The sequence below is a fragment of the Xiphophorus maculatus genome, chromosome 4 (genome assembly GCF_002775205.1).
Source record: "Xiphophorus maculatus strain JP 163 A chromosome 4, X_maculatus-5.0-male, whole genome shotgun sequence".
In the NCBI taxonomy this organism is placed as follows: domain Eukaryota; kingdom Metazoa; phylum Chordata; class Actinopteri; order Cyprinodontiformes; family Poeciliidae; genus Xiphophorus; species Xiphophorus maculatus.
Genome location: NC_036446.1, coordinates 16,882,368 through 16,906,818, shown reverse-complemented (window position 1 = coordinate 16,906,818; position 24,451 = coordinate 16,882,368).

Genomic DNA, 24,451 nt, shown 5'->3' with positions numbered 1-24,451 from the left:
CTGTCCTTTATTTCTTGCACTCGAGGTGGCATGAATCAAAAATGTCCTTGATGTTTGCTCAGTGATTAACATTGCAAAAAATTTCCCATGCAGTGCTTTACAATTAATATGAGTCCGACACACTGGCTGTCTGACTGAATACCTAATACAAAAACAAAATGGGTGAGGATTGCATTTTGTTTTCAATGTTTTGCTCAAGCGGAGCAATGCTGTCATGCCTGCTTTTTTTCTGAATGTCAGACAAAAAAAAAAAAAGAGAAGAGATGGAGAGGGAGGGATCCAGGAAGATGGGGGGAGGAAAAGGAGGAGAGATGGAGGAGCCGCTGACATGCACTTGTCTCCAATCTCTTCGAATCCATTGCACAATTCATCTGCTTTGTCTCTTCTGCCACGGCTGAGGACAATCAGACCAGACGCCCATTAGATTCCTCATACTGCCCCCCCACCCCCACCCCCATGGATCCCCACCCTACCCACTCACACACATACCCCAAACACATTTTTTTAATGTGACATGCTGACTGAAGGAGAGGCAATGCAATTCACGAGCCTCCCCAAACGGGGAAATGTCAAAAAGAGAACCCACATCAAAACCAGGTTGTCATGGAGATGCAGCAGAGTCCAGAAATTACAGAGTTGCACAGAGAAGCTGATATACACTATAAACTGTCAAGCTTTTATGCATACCCCAATAAAAAAACATTTGCTTTGCAGATTTATTTATTTTTTTTAGATATACATTGTATATGCAACAACAACTTGTCCATTTTGAAAATAACATGTTGGTAATATTTTCAGCCTCTCAGACTTCAGGAACAACAGTAAAGATTGGTGTAATTATTAAAAACTCATCATCAAAAATGACATAAATTATATTATATATATACATATATATGTGCAAATTTTGTGAATGCTTAATATTTTCTTTACTTCTCTTATTTTAAAGGGTAAATTTGATCAGCAATAAAATACATGCACAAAGGGGGTGTAAGTATAAAAAAAAAACATTTTCTGTTGAAGTGGAAACTCAGTTTTTTCTATTTAACATCTTAGCACTTATGGTGAAAAGTCTTCTCAATGAAAATAAACCAGAAAAAAAAGTTATTGACAGAAAAATCGACTCCAGTGCTTGGCAGAGATCTCTAAATGCTTCAGGGAAATTCGACAACTATGTCATGTGACCACAGTGTCCATCCACAGTAGCCATTCCTCAGCCAATAGTGTTATCAGACACTGTTCCTGGAATGCTTGGCATTTCAACGATCTTTCCCCACAACAAAAATAGAAAAAAAAAAGAGAAAGAACGATGGAAGTAAGAGGATAAAATAAAATTTGCTCCTTCACCCTGCTTGTTTAGAAGGATGCCAGCACTTAGCTTCAGCTTTTTCAGCAGAACTAGACCGGTTCTTCCCTGTAGTGCAAGAAGGTCTTCCATCCCAACAGCTATATTCATACACCACCAGGCCTCGGTAGGGTCATTTTATTGAGGTTACTCAGCTCTGCGCTACATAAAAAAGAGGAGATCGGGGGATATTAATGGTAAATGTGGCATGGTTACTGATTTAATACCCTTTCTCTGCCCTCCCTTTTTTCTTTGTTTGGCCAGAGGAGCTGAAGGCTTAGGGATAAAGGTACTGCTCAAATCATGAGACAGGGATAAAGCCAGGAAGAGATAGCGAGCTCTGACCCAACGACAGAGCAGTGGATAATTAAAACACCCAGGGCCCCCGAACTGCCCTCATCCATCTCTTTTTCCTTTTTCTAAGGTTTTTCTCCTTTGCTCACACACTCACCCTCTCCCTTCACCCAGGAAAACTCTCTCTCTCTTTCTCTCCCTCTCTTACTCAGGCATATCTATGGGTAACAAAACTTACAAGGAAAAACATATCAAGAGGATGTGGACTTTGTATCAGTGAGATCTACCAACGAGTGACCCTGTCAGGAAAATCCCTCCCACCTACTCAGTGTGATCTATTTATTTTTCATTATACATTTTTAAGCATCATGAATGATTCTTGTTTTAATGTGATTACTCCCAGACAGTCTGCCTCCATTGTCTCATAAAAACATAAAGAATATACAACCGGCACACAAATATAGTCTGTTAAATTTACAAATGCAGCTGCTCTTTTTCTTCTAATGATATTCCAAGAGATGTCGTTATTTATCAAATGCTGTAAATAAATGATTTAGCTTTTCAACGACAGCTGAGCATTTGATATTTCATACCCAGGATAATGCCGATTTAAAATGAACCGAGATTAAAATGATTATAATCTATAAAGCAGGCATGCGAGTCGCAGTGAAGATCAGAAAGATTCAACACACCACCATAAAGAAAGAGAAGACCTATGGATGTCTGTACATCATTTATGTTTATAGCAACCAGGCAGAAGACGGGGCATATGAAGCCCAAGTGTGTGTGTGCGCCTGTCTGCTTGTGTCAGGTGATCACAATCCTCCAACCTTGAATTTGCAGCTGCCAGCCACGCTGATGGGCAGGCCACACTGCCCTCTCTTGGCAGCTCCGTAATATTGCTGCTTAGAGCATATAAAACAACAATTAGATCCCTAATTTTAATGTCACCTTCCATCTTTTATTACTTATCCAGTTTATGTTTTCTCTATAACCAGCTCTTGTTACTTCTTAATGATGTAGCCTTACAAGTATTTCCTTGGCTTTTATGTTGATTGAGTGTGAGTGACTGAATGGACTGGCTAACTCAAAGCTGGCTCCATATGTCATTTGTGTGGTCGCTGACCGAACCCAGCAGAGCCTAACAGTATCCTATGAACTGCGTGTGAATGAGGATGTGTGAAAGCCGGGATATGACTGGGGAATAGCCGGCTCAAACGGGACCCCCACACATCGCACAGACTGAAGTCATTACGAGTGAGGCTTTGATTTCCATATGCAAAAACCTCAGGTTGAAGTCCAATGTGTTGTTCCCCTGGAGCACAGCTTCTACTAAGTGTGTTCATGTGGTTTTGGCTGTCTGGATACACGGAGCAGTTTCGGAAAGACAGAGGGCAAAGTGCTAGCGCTGATGAATTTTGAATGTGTTGAAGATGATTTATTAGAGCACTTAAAAGGTCTGCAGGATGTCCTTCACACACAGCTCACCCCTTAATAGACCACAGTGTGAACTGATACTGTTCCCACTAAGCATGATACTGTTTACAAAGTCAAAGATTTGGCTTTGATTTTCCTAAGTGTACTATCTGAAACATATCCACACTATATTTGTCTGGAGCAGGGGCGCAGTCATTGCTCATCTTTCTGCATAACTGTGGTTTTATTAGGCTGCAGATAGAGTAGTCAGGAAGGAGCTAAAGGGCATGAGGAAGAAAATCACCTGCTGGCTACCGACCCACTTGGTCAAAGGAAAGCTTTGTCTAGCTTATTGTGTGGAGAACTGTAAGTGTGGGGTAAGCAAAATAACAAACTTAATATGTGAATTTAACATACCGATAAGACTGGAAACAGAAAAAATAAAAATTCTCCCAATTTGAACCAATCTTCCTCCTCTGTCTTCCTAAAGAAAATGTCACAAGTTACCAAACCATTGCAAATTTTACCATGCCAATTTATGTGTAACACATTTTAAAAGACAACAAAAACACTTATTAAAGTGCCACACATTAAACCTGAACTAGAAAAACATAATAGGTCAGAGACTAAAAGGGGAAGAAAGCCAAAACTTTGTTTCACCTCTGAGTTTGCATCGTGTGTTTTGAGACTTCAAAAGCATCAAGTCTCCTCACCTGAAGGAACATAATCATACAAGTGTGTATAGAAGCCTGGACAGATAAAATGGGGCAACTCTGTAAAAAGACTTACAGAAATGTAACACTGCTGCTGGCAGATAAAGGATGCTAATATTAAAGTTTAGATATAGCAAAACAAAATTGAGTGCCAGCATTTTGCACCAGTTGTAAGAAGGAAATAACAGACTGAGTCTAAAATGAAAGCCTTTCAGTAATCAGGACACAATCCAATAAAGACATGTTACTGTCTGGAGCTTTTGTTTGGAAATAACAGATTTTATTTTTAATAGATCCCGCAACAAAACTAAAAATAAAAAAAAAACACAATTTGACCAGCACGTTTACCAGATTGTCAGGTCAAAGGTTAAGATCCATTTTCGCAGCCAAATTTGTGATGATGTTTGTATGCAACCAGGGAGGAAATGTCATCAGGAGAATATCCCAGTCCAATCTCCTGTCCACTAAACCCTGCAAGCTGGATTTGTGAGGTAAATTGTGTCATCTGTGCTTGCCCAGTGGAGTCCACAAGAAATCTGCAGTCATCACAGAGCCGACAAAATGATTTTTTTAAAGGGTGTCGCAAAACACAGCGCTTAAAGATACATCCGATCACAAGCACAGGAGAAAGACATTGATGCTTGTTTATAATAAACGCAGTAAGGAGTGATCTGCTGTTCTCCTCATTTGAGTAATTTTTCTCTTAGCAACAGAGCATTGATATTCGGGTGAAAAATCACTACATTTTTTAAGTTCTTTTCTTCTTTTCTGCAGTGTATGAACCAGTGACTAACTGTGCCGTCTGAGTCTATAATGAAATATGTATATGTGGATTTCTCTGGTTCAACTGCACTACAACAGGTACGACTACGGGTGTGTGTTTCTCAATGTTGTTCAATGCAGCTCCATTTACAGTATACAGAGAATTGTGCAACTGCCTTTGGATTCAAATTCATACATACAGTATAAGCAGTTCATGCTGGGTTCATAAATATATCAAACTGAGAAAATAAAAAGGAACACAAAATGTGTGAAAATAGTTGTGAATTACACGTAATTACATAATTATTTTTCTCGTTATTATTTGTATGACTGATGGATTTCGTGTATTTGTTCAAAGTGACTTGTGCTACCTGCCACCCAACACGATATGCAGCGGCAGCACAGCTTGCACACCTGAATCCAGCACAGGGTTAAAGTCGGCGACAACAGATCTAGCAGCTTTAGTCTCCAGAACAGCCAGCTTACACAGATAAGTGGGCCAGGCTGGATAAGCTTCGCTGAAGTATTCTATTACAGTGCCAATTACCCTTCAGTAAATAATATGGGCATGTAGAGGAAGCCACTAGCAGGAAGTGGAATGTGTCTAAAAAAAAAATTAAAAATTTTCTGGTTTTTTGTTTCCTGGGTGGGGGGTGGGGGGGCAAGCAGTACATTCAGTTGGAGATGTTACAGCTCTGGATATCAATCACAACAAGTGGTCAGGGCCAAAGCAGGGCCTGGACGGCTGCTCCATGGCGTGGCCAGAGCAGCCCCTTACAGCCTTTACACAGAAAACGGGACCTCTAATAGGGACAAATTGGCAATGTCTGTGCGGGCCGGTGCTGTGCGCTTGGAGCTGGGAATTGATAGTGATGCCTAATGATCCTCCTGGGTAGATCAATACCAATAATCCGCTTTCCCACCTATTCTGCTCATTGACGATGGAAAACCTAGAAGAATGGGGTAAAACCCCAGCCAGTAGATGGGGCGAGGAGTTCAGGTCAAAGGGTGCTAACTTTTACTTGTGCAATCAATGTTTTACAGACGCATTCAAAAGTGCAGACAGGAATTTATTTTAAAAAGGCAAAATCGAAGCAAGCCAAACTTTAAAAGAGATTGGTTTGAATGCCATGAAAATAATAACAGTTAAATCATAGCCAGCACATTCTTATGCACGTGGTCGTCAATATTTATTTTTCCTTTACATATTTATTAGGTGTTCAGTGTCACTTATCATGAGGGTCCAGTTTATACCAATTTTTTGCAAATCATTGAAAACACATGCTCCAAACAACTGTATTGAGATGTGGTTTGTAACTAAGCAAATCTGTTCAGTAATACAATTACACCACAGCACCAACAAAAAATAAAAAAACATGCACAATGGCATGTTATTTGTACTCTTCTGAAATATTGGAAAATCATTTGTTTCCAAATGCAAATTCAATATTTTTCTGCTGTTAACTTTCAGATAGTCCGTCTTCATTCACAAAACATAGCTTTGCATATTTTCACCACATCATAATTCAGATTAAAACAGAACTTTATTAATTTTTTTTTTTTTATTGCTGTTTGAGAAATTTGTTCAATGTTTGCCATGCAAAATAATAATGATTAATAGGGAGGAAAAAACAAAGAGTGCTCGTTCTACCAAAACCAAAAAGGAGAAACTGGGATATGTCCAGCAGTACCAGGGTGAGACGAAGCATACAGTCCCAACGGACCTTCATGTATGCGTGTGCATGTGGGCGTGCGTGTGTGTATTGGTGTAAACTCTGCAGTCATAAAGCCTCACATCATCCCGGTGCACCCCGTGGTCGGCAGCTGATTACTCCCACCAAACACATCCATACACTTTATCCCAGCTGTCACAGTGCATACTCATTACCCTCTGCACCAGCCAGCTGACTCCACGCAGCCACGCCCGCCTGGACATGGCTCCGGGGCCACGCAGGGGAGTGTATCTATGCATAAAGTATCAAAGTATATTTGAACAATGCTTATTGTTGACCCAAGATCAGCAGTAGATGCTACAATGTCTTAAAGTGTCCAAATGAAAACATTGTTTGCGCAAAAATATATTTTTGCTTGTCATACAATTAAATGTTATTTTAAAATCACTTTTTTTTATTTTTTTAAACAAGCTTAGAAATTCATTATCATGTTGGAATCGTAGCACGACTGCTAGTGTCATGGGAAAATTCATGTAGGGAAAAAAACATTTTAAAGAAACAGAAGTATATATTCTAAATTAGTAATACTGGAAAGAAGCATCTTAATGTATTTAAATAAATTTATTCCATTTAATGTGTGAGTGGGGTCTGTTTATGGTGTCAAAAGTGATAAATTCTCACCTCTGTCGGACTGAAATGTTTCTCCACACTGACCCAAGTTAGAGTTAGACAATGTGAAAAGAGTCATGCGATGCTGATATTTGTTTTGAACTGTGTTTCCAGGTCTTACTGTGATGTTATTGTCTTGGACACTGTATTTTTAATATCACAGTGAAACTCCAATCCTACAGGCTGAATATATTATTGGCATGCTAAGTGTCTACTTATGAGACATTTATCAGTGAGTAATTACCGCATTCCTCACAATCCATGGCAATATTAATATTGCACACCCTGATAATGCCATCTCAATATAGTTTTGATACATTGCGATCCCTTAACTCAAGCATTAGGTTTTAAATATTCTTGGACTGAAAGAAAAAACTGCCTCATTCATACATCACTCAGTGGTATCACTCATACATCTTTGTAGCTGCTAAGCATATCAATTTCAATTCCAGAAATTAAAGTGAATGTCAAAAAAAGTAAAAATAAAATTAAGAGATAAAATTTATGTAGATCACATTTATGTAGCTAGAAAAAGACAAACTTTAAATCAATAGCCTTCAAAGAGAAAGTAATGACAATGAGGTCACATCTCCAAACATACTGAAATACTGGTGGGATGGATAGATTTTTTTATTCACTTTGAAAAAATATTTTTTTATATTGCACCTTCCAGAGATAAAAGCCAAAATTAAAGGCTGATCATAAAAATTTATCTTAAAACGTTTTGAGGAAAAACTTTTATTACTACTATTCGAATAAGTTTGAAAACTACAAACAGAAAAAACGTAAATAAAATTAGTTCCACCTCTTTAATGCAGTAAGACTGAAACAAGTGATCATAATCACAGCCAGAAGATGACAAAACTTCATGGGAAACAATTTGTTACGCACAAAATTTTACATTTGAGTATGCAAAAATTTTTATTTAAGGACATACGTTGAAAAGATGAACAGCTGTACACTTTAGCAGAGGCAGTGACATTCAAGGAGCACGCGTTCAGCGAAAACATGTAAACCAGATTAAGGTCACTGCAAACACAGAAGCAGCAGTAATCAAATTAAGTAAAAATGTTACTTCAATCAGCATTCTTACAAGGCGCTGCTTTCTTGCCCCCAGTAGTCCGCTGTCCTTGCCTGGTACTACAGCTAAGCGCAGAGCTTAAACAGGAGTATTTAATTCATTACATCATTATGTCATCTCATACTAATCTGTGCAGTGGCCTCCACTGCTTTGACATGCAAATGGATTAGAAAAACGTCTCGGGAGGTAAAGCAGGGGGTGGAGGGATGGGGCAAAGCAGCAATCATCACATCTTGTCATTGGGGTGAAAATATGCCCTTAAGCTACTCTACCATTACCCCCTCTCCCCCACCCCGATCTCTTTCATGCTCTAACATTTTTTTTTTCAGTATTTCCTCAATCTTTCCTACTCTGACTCTGCTCTTTGCTGTCTCTATCTTTGTCAGTGAATGCACTAAACAAAGCAGTGGCAAGATCACACCAAACGGCAGCATCTGTTGAGGTTCAGGCTCCCTATGGAGAACACATAAACAGTAAAGCGTGTGGCACGCGCCTGTGTCGAGCCCACTCCCATTTATACATGCCCCTCATCTGCATATTTACCAAAAAGGCCCCTCTGGCTTTCCCTTTATCAGCAAACCCCTCCCCACGGCCTCATCAGCACACGCCGGTTTGACTAAGGGAAAAGCAAGAGGGCTCGCAACGTGTGCCGGTTGGGAGCACACACTCACATCCAGATGATACGCAAACACACACAAATGCACAAAATCAATTTCTGCACTCTCTGTATACAAATGTGCAATGCCAGAGTAAACAGAAATCAGAAGGGGAGTTAGTGAGATCTGGCTGATGCGGGCGCTGGCCATGCTCATCTAATTTCCACCCCTCCTTCCGTCCTTCCCTCTAAATCCCCCTCCTCCCCCTCCCCCTCTCGTCTCTCTCTCCTCTCATCATCAGGTACCTGGTGACGAGCGGCCCGTGATAATCCACAGCCTCTAACCAATCAATCAGCAGCATCATAATCAGCAGCGTAGAGAGGGAGAGAAAGAAAGAAGCCCATAACTTACCCAGGGTCGCCTCCAGTCTGCTCAGCACAAGTAGAGGTCTGGTCAGAAGCTCTGGCTGCAGCTATGTGGACAACTTCGCCAGAAATATAGGAAACATTCTGAATCTATCCCTAACTTTACCCAAGAAAAGCAAAATCAAATTTTTTATATTTTTTTCCTGTATCATAAACATGAAACCAACATATAAAGCTCTCCCCCTCCCTTTTCCTTTTTCAGTCTGATTCTCCCTCCACCTCTCTTCTTCCCTCACTCCCTTCCTGTCACTCTCCCTTTCTCTCTCTCTGTATTTCCCTCTCTCCTCCCTTAGTGTCTGCCTGTTGCAACAGTGTGGACATATACACACTCTATACTGTGAAGATATGTATCACGATGCTTGCATCTCAGTGGAGAGGACACCAAAAAGGCTTGCTGGTGTGGTATCCCGCAGATTTTCTGGACCTCGTCTGTCCGTTAGTGTGCAAGAGTTGAGCAGGGGTGGGGGGGGTTATGGTGGGAGGGAGCAGAGAAGGAGGGTCAAAGCTAAATGTTGTACAAAGAACAGGCGGACAAAATTCGGCTTTTTTCCTTTTAGAATCAAACACATTCCCTCCCTCCTTGTTCTCTTTCATTCACCCTACCCAAACCCATCATACCCCCTCCCCGGACCAAATTTCCGCTCATAGGCATTCCCTCTCCAGACATCAGCATCCTTTGAGGGGGTTAGCTGTCTCTAGGAAGAGGAAGAGTTAACGCCGCCTAGCAGCCTTATACATTTTGCCTTGAGGGCGAGATAGCTGAAAAGCCATGTGCTATCATCATTTTTTAGGTGCGCCGGAAAAGCAAAGACAAGAAAAACATACTGGTTTTACACAGCTCCCCTAAAGATCTGATGCTGAATTTAGCATAGGATTACACAAAAACCTCTCCTCTGAACCCCTGAGCAGAACCCTATTCCTACAAACTCTGTGATTCCTCTCCTCCCCCACACCAAAGAACAAGGTGTAGAAACTCCACACAACCCGCAGCTATTGCATATCGCCTAAGTTTAGTTCTACAACAACAGCTCTTCCAAAGGGGGCAGAGAAAGAATGAAATGCTGCAGCGTTGTAACTGTTCAGGCAGTCTCTCTGTGGAGATATTCCTGAAAGAGCCCACATGCGCGAGTATTTCTGTATCTACTTCGGCGAAGAGCAGCGGCTGACTGTCGTGTTGTATCAGGGCATCAAGAGAGAACACTGGAGGGTCCGGGGTGAAGAGCAAACTTGCACACATGGACGGCCCGACTGGCCTCGAGCATACGGGAGCAGGGTGTGGGACATGTACTATAGAATAACAGTGAGAGGGAAAACAAAGCCCAAAAGAAAAATAATGATGCTCCCCCATCACCACCTCCACACCTCCAGCCCCACTCTCAAGGACTCCTGGGGATGCATGTCTTGGTTATATTAGGGTAGTAGTTGAAGAGTGAGGGGAGGGTTAGCTTAAAAAGGGAGGGAAGAGACGGCCTGCTGGTGCCCCTAAGAGGCCTGGACTGTGCTTAGTGTTGTTTTATTAATCTGCACACTTCTGTGGCTGTAGCCCACAAACCCCTTAACCATGAGTCTCCTGCTCTCTTGACCTACAGACCACCCATTCATCTGCACCACCAACACTCTGTCCTTTCTTTTAGTGCAAATAAATACAAAAATAGTCAACCACACGCATGGCACGCAGGCAGCGAATCAGCTCCAGGGTCCCTTCACTCTTTTGAAATATGACAGAACAGGAACAGTAATCAAAGCATGATTACTTTAATTGACTGCCTGTTGATTGATATTATTTATTGCTCACATAACCACTTTTTCTTGAAGTACACTGAGTAGAACATAAAAAACGACTTCCCAGCCAACATAGCTGGTGCACAACGTGCCGATGTAAACGGCCCTTGACTTTTCAGGTTGCAACATTACCAAAACTATAAAGGTGTAAAATATAGTTTTCAAGCAAACCTGTGTAGCTTCCTGTGCACTGGTCAACCCTTATGTAAGATAAGCTGGTTGCAGGTGGCTTTAACACCATGTCTGTGCTGCCCTTTACACATCCAAGCCAAAAAGCAAAACTATTCTTTCATTACAATGTGTAATCAACTATCAGAGACTAAATGTTCACATAAAACCCCAGAGATAATCCTTTAGAAGAGTAGAGTGCCCCATGCTAGATAAGAAACCGCCATGTTTTCCATGAGCAGACACAGACTTTACGCAACATGGCAACACTCTGTTGTAATGCATCAACCCTACTGAGAGCGGCACTGTCACTACCACTCTTCATCATCAGGAGGCGAAGAAAACACCAGCCATACATCGTATGTGGGGCAAAAACTAGCTATGTTTGTGAGCATGCTGGTTTGCAGAAGAAACTTCCTGCCTATGCATTGCTGTGGATGCGCATGCATGCATCGTGTTCGCATATGCAAACGTGAGTATACGTGTCCGTCGTAACAGCATCCATATTAAACAGCTCTAGAGGTGACTGTGCTTCCCTGGGTGTCATGAATATAAGAGAAAGCATCCATCTTCATGGAATGCAATTTCACAGGTAGTGACAGTAAAACTGAGTCTACCCACTGAGTGCCGAAACACAGACAGAAAGACACGGAGGGTGGAGAGAGACAGAAAAATACAGGCAGACAAAGCTGCTACCCTGATTCTCCGTCAGATTTTGCAGCTGCATCCAATATTCAGCTTAGGCTGTTATTTTTTTTTCTTTCAACTGCTAAATTCCACTAAAGGCTAACCATGCTGATTGATTCAGTCTTATTCAACCCATGCTGACTTTATTCAAGCTACAGTTTCTGTGAAACAGGCCTAATATCAATTCCAAACTCATCAGGCAGACAGATATCAGGTCACTTTTCAAACTCAGCCTCATGCTTATCAAGCAATTACAATTTAGATCCAGTTTGGGCAAAGATATCTGAAAAATGTATGAAGCTTATAAAAATACATTTATATATTTATAAATATATATAAAAAACATTTTATCCAAAACACAGAAATACCTCATTTATATAAGAGAATAAATGTACCCTTCTTCCATATATGAATTATCCAAATTTCACATTTAGACTGTGTGAGAGATTATCTGTAATTAATTAACTGATAAAAAAAAAACACATGTATATCTTTATTCGCACATAATTTTCATTAATGAAGTGAAAATTAAATTACAGGTGGGAATTTCCTCTGATATACCTGGTGTATCTGTGAGAGTAATTAATCTCATTAAATAATCAAGGGGAATTCATCCTGTCTAACAGGAAAAAAGTCACAGTATTTAACACTAGGCTAATTATCTTAACCATGCATGAGATAATGAAGTAATTAGGGCAATTAAATCACAATTAACGCCTAAAGAACAAGTGATTATGCCACTCGCAGACGCATTAACGGGTAGATAAGAGATTGTGCAAAATGTGCTTTGTATTATTTATGAAAAACACATTTCTGCAGGAGTTAAAAACAATACGAAATCGTATTAGATAAAGGGGAGAGTGTAAGACTAATAGTAAATGACAGCTGTCTGAGAGGCCATCACTCTTTTCTGAAGATGGAGGGAAAGAGCCCTTTTGTCACAGCCAATCATTCTAGCCTTGAACATAAGTAGGGAAAACAATGTCAGTTTCAGGTTGAAAGAACAAAGAATCTGGAAGGCAGAAAGAATTGCACCAAAAGAAACATGTGAACCCATATGAACCCAACAGCAGCTGAGCTGACAGGCAGCAGAGCCCAGATGCAAAGAGGAGAGCCGGTGATATGGCTCCTGCCATCTGAGAATCCAACCTGGAGGAAACCAGCGTACACGCGCCGCTCCCTTGTTTTCTGCCGTCTTTTACCAGCATTCACAAGAAAACATGATTTTCCTCTTACCAGATTCCTGCACGGCTTACAAATATTTTGATAGGAGAAGCTAAAGTCCGTACGAATGAGTGTTTTTGTCAACTGTTCCAGTTTCTGTCTGCTCAGTCAAATCACTTCACACAGACGCTCGTGTTATTCACAGACGTGAAAACATATTACTGTCATGTTTTATTTCAAACCTCTGTTGCCATTGGTATATTTGTGTGCTAGAACAGGTCTCCAGCTTGATCTTGTGGAAACAGTGTTATTTATTACTATTATTATTTGGGTGTATTTGTGTTTTTTCCCCCTGTTTGCTTTATGACTCCCGTATTCTGACCACTGCATTCGCTTCAGCGGCCATCTTCAGGAGCTGCAGCACGCTCCATGGACATGAGTTGATGAAAAATATGAGTGACAAGATTCATGGCCATCAGAGCGGTAGAGGAAAATTGTATGGCAAAGGGAGAAAAGGAAGAAAAAAAAAACATTTTCTGGGGAAAAAAAAAAGATTTTTCTATTTCTTCCAAAGGAGAATAGGGATTCAGATTTGTAGGATCCAAAAAGAAAATGAATAAATGCACCATCTTTTTCTTTTTCTGTTTAATTTTTCTATTTTTTCTTTCTTTAATTGTAAATTTTTTTTTCCTAATTTTTATTTTAACATTAATTATTTTTGCCTTTTCTAATGCATGATATCAATTTCAGTTATAACATACAAACATTTTTTTATTATTTATGTAATTTATAAAAATAATTTTAACCAGAAACTCAATCATACATTGTATTTATTTAAGGGGGATATGCAGGAAAGTGTGGGTTTGTGAGAGGGATTCTGGACTCTATGTAAATAAAGCCAGAATATCTCAAAGCTTTATCTGTTTTGGGGGGGTTTCTGCTGTTTGGTTTTATTTTGGTGGCCATGTTTTTTCCTCTTTGGTGGTACACAGTGTTAACTCCATGCTTGATTTCTTTGCCACGCCAGGGATTTAGTGTGTTCGGGCAGTCACTTCTGCAGTTCGACCTGTGCTAAAGCACAACAGTCCCTTTCACTTTTAGCTCCCTCAGCTTTGCCGGCTGATTCCTACCAGATGCATCTGTACATAAAATACAGCCTTGCTCTCAGCCAAGGGGGAAAGTGTGTGAATAAAACAGTAAATGCTAAAACAGAGGGGAGGAATCCCTTTTTAAGAAAGATAGCACAAATTAACCAAGTTTAGATATTTTGTGCCGCTCTCGTGCTTTGCTCAGAAACATGTAAATATTTAGCTTAAAACTATATCAAATTTGTCTCATGTTTTCTAAACAAAAAGAAGAAAAAATGTAGTACATTTTGTTCAAGTCATATATTATATTTTTGCTTTTTATTCTGTGAAAATTTTTACCGGTTGTGGACTTTATTTTAACAATGGCTTCTGCACATTTAAATTCAATTAACAGTAATAAGAGTGTTATGCCCACAAAATATAAATGTTACCAACATGCTGTGACAAAATGCTTTTTCACCACATTGTAAATGCGGGTAAAAACGGCAGACGTCACGACACCTGTGCCGCAGCAGCCCTGAATTGGTTCTTCAGCAAGTGGCGAGGGGCTCCAGGGACAGAGGGAGGAAATGGCTGCTGTTTGCGCTTGAGCGGAGGTTAGCGGAGGGGCACGCTGGATTCTGCTGTGGCCCAGATTTTCTCCAATCCCTTTTGTCCGATCACTCCACATTTGAGTGGCTTTATAGAGAAATTGCTTTTATTGTGTCCACTCAGGAAAACCAAAAGCAAAAAAAAAGATAGAAGAAAAAAAAAAAAACACCTCCAGCATCTAGTCCAGAGACAATGCTCACAAAAGCGCAGAGGAAATGACTTACGAACTAGAATTAGAGAGCCAACAATGTGCCACTTTTGCTCTGCTTTTCTAAATAATATCTGGGAATTTAAGATTGAATATGTCAACACATGTTGCTCCTTCCCGGTAAAGGTTTTTTTAAAGCATGACGAGGTGCATTATGCTGAACATGATTGTACTCAAACAGGACATTAGAGGAAAGAAGAAAATCATCAGTCAAACAACATCATCAATTCTCACATGAGGGCTAATGCATATGCACTGACCAGGCAGGAATAACAGAGTGCTGTTTCTGTGTCCACTGTACAATACACACATTTGGGTTGAATGAAAATTAAATACAGGAGACAAGACCCTAACAATATTTTTAATCCAAAAATAATCTTTTTTTACGCACCCTTTTTTTCTTCTTTTTTTTTTTACAAATTGGTTTCACAAATTCCAGTCTCTAAAAACACACTCAGTACATATACATCTTCTATCTCATTAAAAACCACTCCAGAAAGACTAACTTCTTTGTAATTTCACAAACAGAATAAAGGTTTGCAACTATCTACTATTGATCAGGTTTCACCATCTCTTAGATTATGAATTTACGCAGCTCAAACACAGTTTACTAAAACAACCTTTTTTATTTTGGACCAAAAGGAAGATTAGACACCAGTACTAATATATCAATATTTTTTTACACTGCTCGCATTATGAACAAGACAAGGGGACACACACTTCAGGTTGAATCAAGATAACAGTAAACTACAGAAAACTTGTTCGGGTTGTAAATAACAGTTTTCCTTTTTTTTTACCCGTTCTCTAGCTGCTCCCTGACACAAAGACACCCTGGGCAGTGAGCCATAAGGGCCATATCTAAAACTGGACTGGCAGGCAAGGAAATAAAATATATCCATCAAACCTATATCACACCTCCTGATTTATCCTCAAAAACGTTTTAGGTAATTTTTTAAAAAAATATTTGAATACTAAATATTACTTTTACAATAAGCATAAATAAATATCAGGTTCACAAAAACAATTAATAAAGAATAACAAAAAAATCAATAAGGAGAATAAAATTTTAAAAGTTTTGATGCCACATAAATAAAAACTTAATAGAGAGTACTAAAATATTCATATGTAAGCAGAATTATCAGTTCTACTGCTTTATAAGAGAAGAACACACAAGTATGTTGCATTACTTTTAGAAAACAAGGACTTTCTCATTCAAAAGAACATCTTGTTAGAAATAATAGTTATACTGCAGGTAAGACACTTTGGTTGTGCAATTCTTTGAGTTCACATAGTGCTTAAAGGAACCAAAAGGAAAGAAAAGAAAGAAACATTTCTGATAATGTGTTTTCTGTATGCATTACATTTTTATATATTGTAAAATCATTGTAAAACCTGGGTTCACACTGCACACACTCAGACAAAGCAGGGATAAAAAAAAAAACTGATGCACGTTATTACACATAACGTATTCTATTCCCTTCTCTTGGATGGGCAATTTCAATGGCTCCTCTTCCATGCCAAGAGCATTTGTGAACAGAAATGATAACACCGGGTTTTACGATTTCTGTGCACTTCCTTGTTTTCTGGCTTGAAGAAAACCATAAAGCAGCTGCATCTGTATGTGTTAAATGAAGTGTGCAGCTGCCACATGAGAGTTTGTCCACACACATGCGTGGGGTGTGTGTGTGTGTGTGTGTGCGTGTGTGTGTGTGTGTGTGTGTATGAAGTGGTGGTCACTCACACATGTTTAAATGTGGGTTCTGGAAATGATGGACTAAAGCTGAAGGATGGGGGAGGACACGATTTGGTGTTACTTTGTCCATGACAGTGGTTTGTTGTTGTTTTGGGGAGACCGGGGGGGTGCTTGGTTATTTATTTATTCATTCAATCATTATCTGGGCAGATGTGATGCAGTTTTATAACAAACACCAAATCTAGGAAGACAAACTGAGACAAATACAAGTAATGTTGAAGAGAAGCAACTTCACCACAAAAGATTAAGAGGCATCATGGAGGTGCAGAGGGAATGAAGACGGAAGGCAGGAGGGGACAACAGGATCGAAATTTGACAGATAAACAGAAAATAATACAGGATTGCTCTCTTATTAATGCCATCCCCAGCAGTCAATGAATCTAACAAATATTTGTGTTGTTGCACTGTGTGCATCATCCATCCTTCTGGAGTTCTTATACAAATGGTCAAAAAAGCACCAGGCGACTCTCAGCAGCCATAACCTCAAAAAAGGGGGAAAAAAAGTGAGCACACAAACAAATAATCTCAAGATTGTCAGTTAGCACAATACTATTTTGTTGATAATTTTGTGGCAATCTGTTAATGTCTGCAGGATGTTAAGGTGCAGATGTCGGCAGAGCACAGTCTTATCCCTGGGCTTATCATGTAGAGCAATACAAATTCATTTCATATTCATCAGAGTGGTTGTTCTCTGCAGGGGGCTCATGGCGCTACCTATCCCGCTCCCCCTTTTCTCTTTGATTTGGCTCATTTGAGCAGTGCAGTCCCCGGCAGCTTGTTAGAACTGCCACCTCGGTGACTCTGCCCCCTGGATGGAGAGGGAAGGGGGAAGGATGGGGGAGATGGCAAAGATGGAAGGGGTGCTCAGAGGGGTGTAGGGGGTGGGGGTGCATGTTGGGGACGAGGAGGTTATGGCTCAGGGAGGGGGTGCAGAATGATAGGTTGGGGAGGCCTACCCCAAAGCACTTTCACAAGTCACGGGTGAGCAAGCAACGTTCCGTGACCGGAACCCAGGGAAACCTGAATTAGGCCCACCATCTACTGGCCAGACATGGGTACTGCAGACTTACTGGTACAAGAGAAGAGGTGTAGAGAAAGCTTTATTCTGAAGCTCAAATATTTTCTGTCTTCTAAGCAAATTATCCACTTAGACAGAAATACAGCTACTTGAAAATGAAACATTTGTATGACTTTCAGAGAAGAGCTGATGTATGGTCTTACTGTATTATTCTTACTTTTCTGTTTGTTTTTATTTTTATCTTATATATTTCTTTTTACCTTAATGTGAATATACATGTTTCCATTTACCTTTAGCTAATGCTGGTAACCCTGAATTTCCCCACTATAATTCAACAAAACTGCACATGGATAATATGGAGTAGGAAATAGAGTGGGAGCATTAAGTGATCTGATAAGCATAAATGATGAAATTTAGTTGTGATCAACTTTAATGGGTATTTACTGAGGCTACAGTTTGAAAAAGTCTTCATCCCACAGATGCTTGCAAAGGAGCAATCATCACTCTAACAGATCAACTTTGTCATTCAGTTCTGAAATCTAAATGCCTAAATGGTTCCTTTGGGTAATCCTGAGAGATCCGAGTATGATAATAATGTTGGTTGTGAGATGAAGTATTATTTTTCCAGAGGAGAGTCTTTTTCCAGAATAACTATACACACATTTCAAGAACACCAGGAAGTTGCATAATCAACTTTCTGGGATGAGTAAACATATGTATTAATAAGATGCTATGACCTTTGCCGTCACCAGGATTCTACGAAAATGAGTATGCGTATCAGACTTTGGTCACCTTAAGCAGCACAAGGAAGAACATCTTATAAATGTTTTGTTCATATTTGTCAATAAAAATGTCACCCACATTTTTAAAAGCTCAGATAAAAATGTTTTTTAAATGGGCAACTTTGGTTTCTACTGAACTTCGTCCTACATCGGACCAATAAATTCATAAAAAGTGTTTTATATTGTTCTCCCACCTTCCTATTTTCTAAGGTCATGTTCATTTATCACAGCATGATGAGTGGCGGAGACAGGACAAAGACTTGAATATGTAACAGCAGGCCAAAGAATAAAAAGCACAGAGTTTGAGGGTGAGGGCCAAAGCATATTCAGCCAGAAGACCCGCCCTGATTAGATGTCCAGACGTGATATAACCTTCAGGAGTCGACAGACAAATCAGACAGAGGCAGGAAGGGTTACCTGCAAACCGAGGTACACCGAAATGTGGGTACATGCAGGAGAAATCAAAATAACTGTCTTTTTTTCAGTTCTTTCAATGAAATTAAAACAGGACTTATTAATTTAAGAAATCCTTAAAAATACTCAGTCAATTAGCATTCAAGCATTTTAAGAAAATAACAAAGGGACATTAATGGTGGAAAATTTTGGGGAAAGACCATGATGGGTCAGACTTGGGAATTACAGTGAACTACATCAAGTATGCAATAGGTGAATTTAAAGTCATGCAATGCCACATCACAGTTAAGCAACCCCCAATTCAAAATACTGATAAGGGTGTGACAAGGGTTTTTATACTTAGAGAACGTGGTAAATAGTATATGAGTTTGTTCCTGTGTTTAGTGTCTTTGAACAATAAAAAGTATCTGTTTTACATGACTCTACACTGAATTACTGCAAGATATGGGCAGGATGTAGAGGCAGATTGCAACCAACTAAATACCCAGTACCTCAATCTCTCTGCAAGACTGCAAGAAGAAGTTAGTACAACTATTAAAAGCTCAAAGCAATCTTTAGGACTGCTTCTTAAATTTTTGAAAGCAGTCTCACACCAATTTGGCCTTCACGCTGAAACTTGGCTGTTAAAGTTTTAAGTGAAATAAGAAAAAGTCCATACAGCATTCAATAATTGTACTGAAATGTAGTGATGGAGCAAAATCTTCATGTAGACCTGAGGTGCATTTGGCATTGATGGATCTTCAATAAGTAGAAGTCCAGTTCAGTTCCACTGAGGCACATTGGATCAATTATAGGACTAAAAACCAAATGTTCTCATTTTTTATTTGCTTTACTGTGAACGTTGTTTATTGTGCCTGGCCAAATTAAAAAGTGAGAAGTGGCATTTGGCACAGCCAGTTTCACACTAATAATTAGCCAATTATAATAAACGGTAAGCAAAAAACTAAATATAGAAAAGCAAGTACAATGACTCTTATACAGTCCAAAACAACATAATGTACTAGTATACCGTATCATCCAAACTGAGGCTGAACTGCAACATGACAGCATGAATTATATATTCTTGCACCGTAAATATTAAATCCAGCAACGCTTATCCTTTTTTCTTCTCATACTGGATGTGTGAACAGGAAGCGAAATGGAGGGCAGCACTTCCAAAGGTCCGTTTCTAACCACGACCTGAGTGTTAGTGTCCAGCTTTTAGGAGACTATTAATGGGCGGTTCAAATAACTTCAAGGGGCTGTAGAAAAAGGAAAGTTAATTACAACATTGCCAATGACAGTTTTTTTTCCTTTCCCGAATCTGAATAAGTTTTTCATTAATGGTGTCACTGAGATCAGCACTTATCAGTACCTCCGGAGGGATGGCGGAGAAGAGGGGGGGTTACGACAATCACTGATTCTTTCACACAATTTCACCATCTAATTTCCGACCATGCATTTTGGATCAAAATTAATTTCCTTGGCTATCTAATAGATCAGAAACAAGTGATTGCTGAAGATGCCAATCCCAGCAGGCACAATGAGATCTCTCAGTGCCACTCTCGCAGAGAGGATTGCGTATCCCTGTCAAAGTGAAGACGCTTCACACAGACTGAGATGCAGTTCAGCTTGGGATCTCCCTCATCAGCCGTTTCCTAACTACCACACACAGTTCCTCAAATGCTTTCTCCCTCACTGTATTTAAAGAAAAATGCAAGAAGCAGTTCTACATTGTGTTCATCGTTACTATAAACAACAATTACCTCTGCTGGAGACACTTATCAGTCTCATTATGAGGAAAACAATGGACTCTACAAATTAGGATTATATCATCCTTTGGTTTCCATGACCCATTCTATTCTACATTATACATGCACTATCTTGTAAGATTCAATGCGTGTTTTCCACACGACTCCCCACTGAAACAACTAGGGGGGGGTTGAAGACAGCCTGAGGCATTTTAGCATACAGCCCAGCTTTATGAGGTTTTGCACTATAAAGACTTTGAATGCACACTCAGGGTGAAAAGTGGATGAACCGTGCCCACGTAAATACATTCAATGAAATGCCATTACCATCATCATGGTATGCACTTTAGCTGTCGGGGCGGTCCCTGGGTAGAACCTCCGAGTTGGGGGCAGGGTGCAGTGGGCAGGATGGGTTAAACGGTGGTGTTGTAAAACATTTATCTGCTTCGGATAAAGCATTACATAGGTTGAACCTCATCCCCTGCCATTACAGAATTACCCTAACGGCTGCCGTTGTCTGTGCCCAATCCCTCTCCGCCATCTTATTGATTTTCACACCCTGAGAGCGCGAGCGCTCCCAAAGGGCAGTAAATTATAGAGTTTTACAGGGAATTACACCTGAAACAGAAACTTTACAAGAGTACAGGTGCCATTCTTCCACAGAGGACTGTGAGAGAAGAGGCATGGAGGGTCCTATTTGTTTATTTCAATAACTCACATTAAAGCATGAACTCACACAGCCACATAAATAGAAGCTCAGCACAGTGTTTATGTCCACTGCTGTGACATTCAAAGAAAAAAAAGGTCTATAAGGAAATGCTCCAAGCACTGTTATTTGACATTTTACCCCTACAGTTTGCTGGGAGGTGACTAGTAGAGACCGCATCAGAGAACAACGATATACAGTGCTGTGAAAAAGTATTTGTACCCTTAGACCTAGTCATGTACAAAATACTAGTTTCAAATAACAACATCATTGGTTTGAAAAAAAGCTAAGCCAACTTCTCAACATGTAAAATACTAGCGATGCATTTGCATTCAGTCCCCTCCAGTCCGATACCCCTAAATGAAATCCAGTGACATCAAAATGGGTTTGTCCAAAAACACCTTTTAATATGTACATTGTAGTTTGTCATGGTAAGGTGGTAAAATGTGGAAATATTTATAGATTATGAGTATGTTGAGAAGTCTTATTTATTTTGGATACCACTTGACTTTTTTTTGGAAAGCTACTTCGTAGAGAAGAAGTCTTCCCAATTAAATTAAAGCCAGACGAAACTCTTGCAGATAGAGGTACATCATAAACTTTAATAGTCAGTGGAGGGTTCAACAAGGATCACAAAATCTCCAATAAATTCCAACAATACAATAATGTACACGGTTCCTTATACTGTTAATTTACTGTTGATAATTCAAAAGGCACCATGCAGACTCCCATTTATCTTTCTCCTGAAGAGCCAACTCTGCAATAGATAGATATGGTATGATGCCAGGGGTAGATCTCTATAGGGGTGGAAGAAGGAATTGAGGAAGAAATTGCAACTAATATGAGTTCCTTACTTCTGCAACACCTGGATGTATATGGTTTCTTTTCATTTGTCCGCCAGCTACACTCACTCATAGTAAAACTTGCTCTCAACACCAGCTCTCTGTGACCTCAGGATAGCCCTGCAAACATGAAAGACCCTTTATCTGTTCCAGGTGTGGCCCGACTCACACTGGGAGTGTGTGTGACTGAGAGAAATCAAGTGGGAGATGCAGATGTTTATGTACAGGAACAGATTCAAGATCCACAGGCAATTTGCAAAACTAAAACAGAAGGGCAACACAAACTCTGTTAAGCTCAAAGCATGTGAAAGCAATAAGACAGCCTTGTACACCGCCCCGCTCAGAAGCTCTGATATGTATCCAGATAAAAATGCTTTTTACACACGGTTTAAAAAGACTGCAGTGCCCTCATAACATCAAATACTTCTCAGTCAACCAGCCTGATTAGATTTTCATAACTTATTTTTGCAGAAAAAAAATTACAGAGAATGCAGCAAGATCAGGTCAGAAATATTTAGCATTGCTAAATCATCTTAAACAAAATGTGCTTCACAAAAGGATACTGCTACAACTCTCCATGTTGAAGGAAATCTTTCAGGAACAGAAACGCACAGGGTGGCACGGAGCAGCACGCAGCACAGTAGTGACCTCGGACCTTCCCCGCTCCCCCTCTCCGTCTGGTTTCAGGTTAAACTTGACCCCTCACACTTGACCTTTGAGGAGCTTGGCTCAGTGATGCTTGAGCCAGCAGAGAGGCAAGGGCACAGCTGTGAGGGAGGGTCTGTGCCGGGACAGACTTCCCTCTGACAAAGGGAGAAATTCAATTGAAGCATATTAGTGTCCGAGCAGTTGAATATCACTCATTCGAGCTAACTGGAAACATCTTTTCTCCTGCGCTCAAGGCAGCTTCCATTAACCCTCTGAAAAACAGCGGGAGGACAGGGGTTGGGCGGGTCATACAAAAAAGCTCTCTGCCTCAACTTTCCAAGCACTTATCTGTGGCCCTCTATTTTTAACCTCTGATACGTGCATTATTTTCAATACTTCTGTCCTGAACTGTCAAACGACTGGCGGGTTTGACGTATGAACGGAAGTCCATCACGAGAACAACCGGTGAGGGTTCCCTGCAGACGGTCAAACAGAAGACAGATATATGGACCCAGGTAGGTGAGGCCTTTGGTGCCAAGGGACACAACTCAGGACAGATTACAAATAAGCCTGAGAGGAAAGGGATGGAGCAGAATAGAACCTGATACTCCATAGAGATGCTCATCCCATAACTGTCACCTCTGCAGATTGAGCTGTAGTGCAAAATGAAGATAAAGTATTGATCCCCAAAGTAACATCTGGTGTTTGGTAAGAAAAGAGTTCTCTCTTGATATTTGAATACTGCCATCAATAGTGACAGCCATTTACAAGCATTAAAAATGAAAGACATCTAATATGGAGCCACAGCTTTACATCTGAGCTTATTTTGCGACAAATTAAATAAGAGAACAACCAAAAAAAAAAAAAAAAACTCTAAAAATTTGGTCTCATCTTGCAACCCTCCCTCATCGCCCTCCTCCCTATCCCCTATGTCTCTTTTCTCCACAATCAGTGTCAGAAGAAGCAGTGAGGAACGGTTTGTGAGAAACACTTATCTAGCACAGCGGCAGAGCCCTGTTCCTACACCCTTTATCTCACCAGGAGATGGAATTCAATATACAAAAACCCCATCATGCAGCAGCATCATGCCTGTGCTGGGGATAAGGGCAGGGTTGCCAGGTAATTGGTTGGTGGTGGACGAACACAAGGTTTGAGACTACCCGTGGAGGAGTGGAGATTACAGGAAGGGTTGTGGGGGGGGCTGGGAGGAGGGATTCTTGACAATCCCCCCCCCCCCCCTTAATTTTCCATCAACCTTTCCAGTTCATGTGCTCTAGACCCACAGTGATGTGCAGATGTGTTTGCTGGTTTGTGTGTTTTATTTTATTTTTATGTGGTCCCAATATGATAACAAATCACCTGAGTTGTTGGTACACCTAAATACAATGCATTCCCCAAACCTTTTAAAAAGAGAAGAAAGGACATCACATTGTTTCCATTATGCAACTTTGTATTTGCATCCTCCTCTGCACACATTAATTTGGAAAACCCCTCACATCCATGACATTTAAATTAAAATTAAAGCAGATAATGTCATGGCAAGAATCGAATATCATTATAGAGGAAAAATAATTTTGTTCCTTTGAGATAATGTAAAAGGGGATTGGAGGGTGATGATCCCACACATTTAGTAAGAGCAGCGAAAGAGGAAAGGAGAGCAGGAAATGGACCAACACACTTTTTTTTTTCTATTTCCCAGAGACCCCTCAAGATAACAGGCATTGTAAGGGGGAAAAAATAAAAGGAAGATATGAGAGGGAAAAAAAAGAGAAAAAGTCATTTCTCTGATTTATTTATGATGCAATGAAGGTATGCTGAACGCATCAGAACGTGCAGCAGTGGTCATGCTGTCAGGGAAGATGAAGTGTCTTCATAGTCGACTGAGCGAAGAGCAAGGAA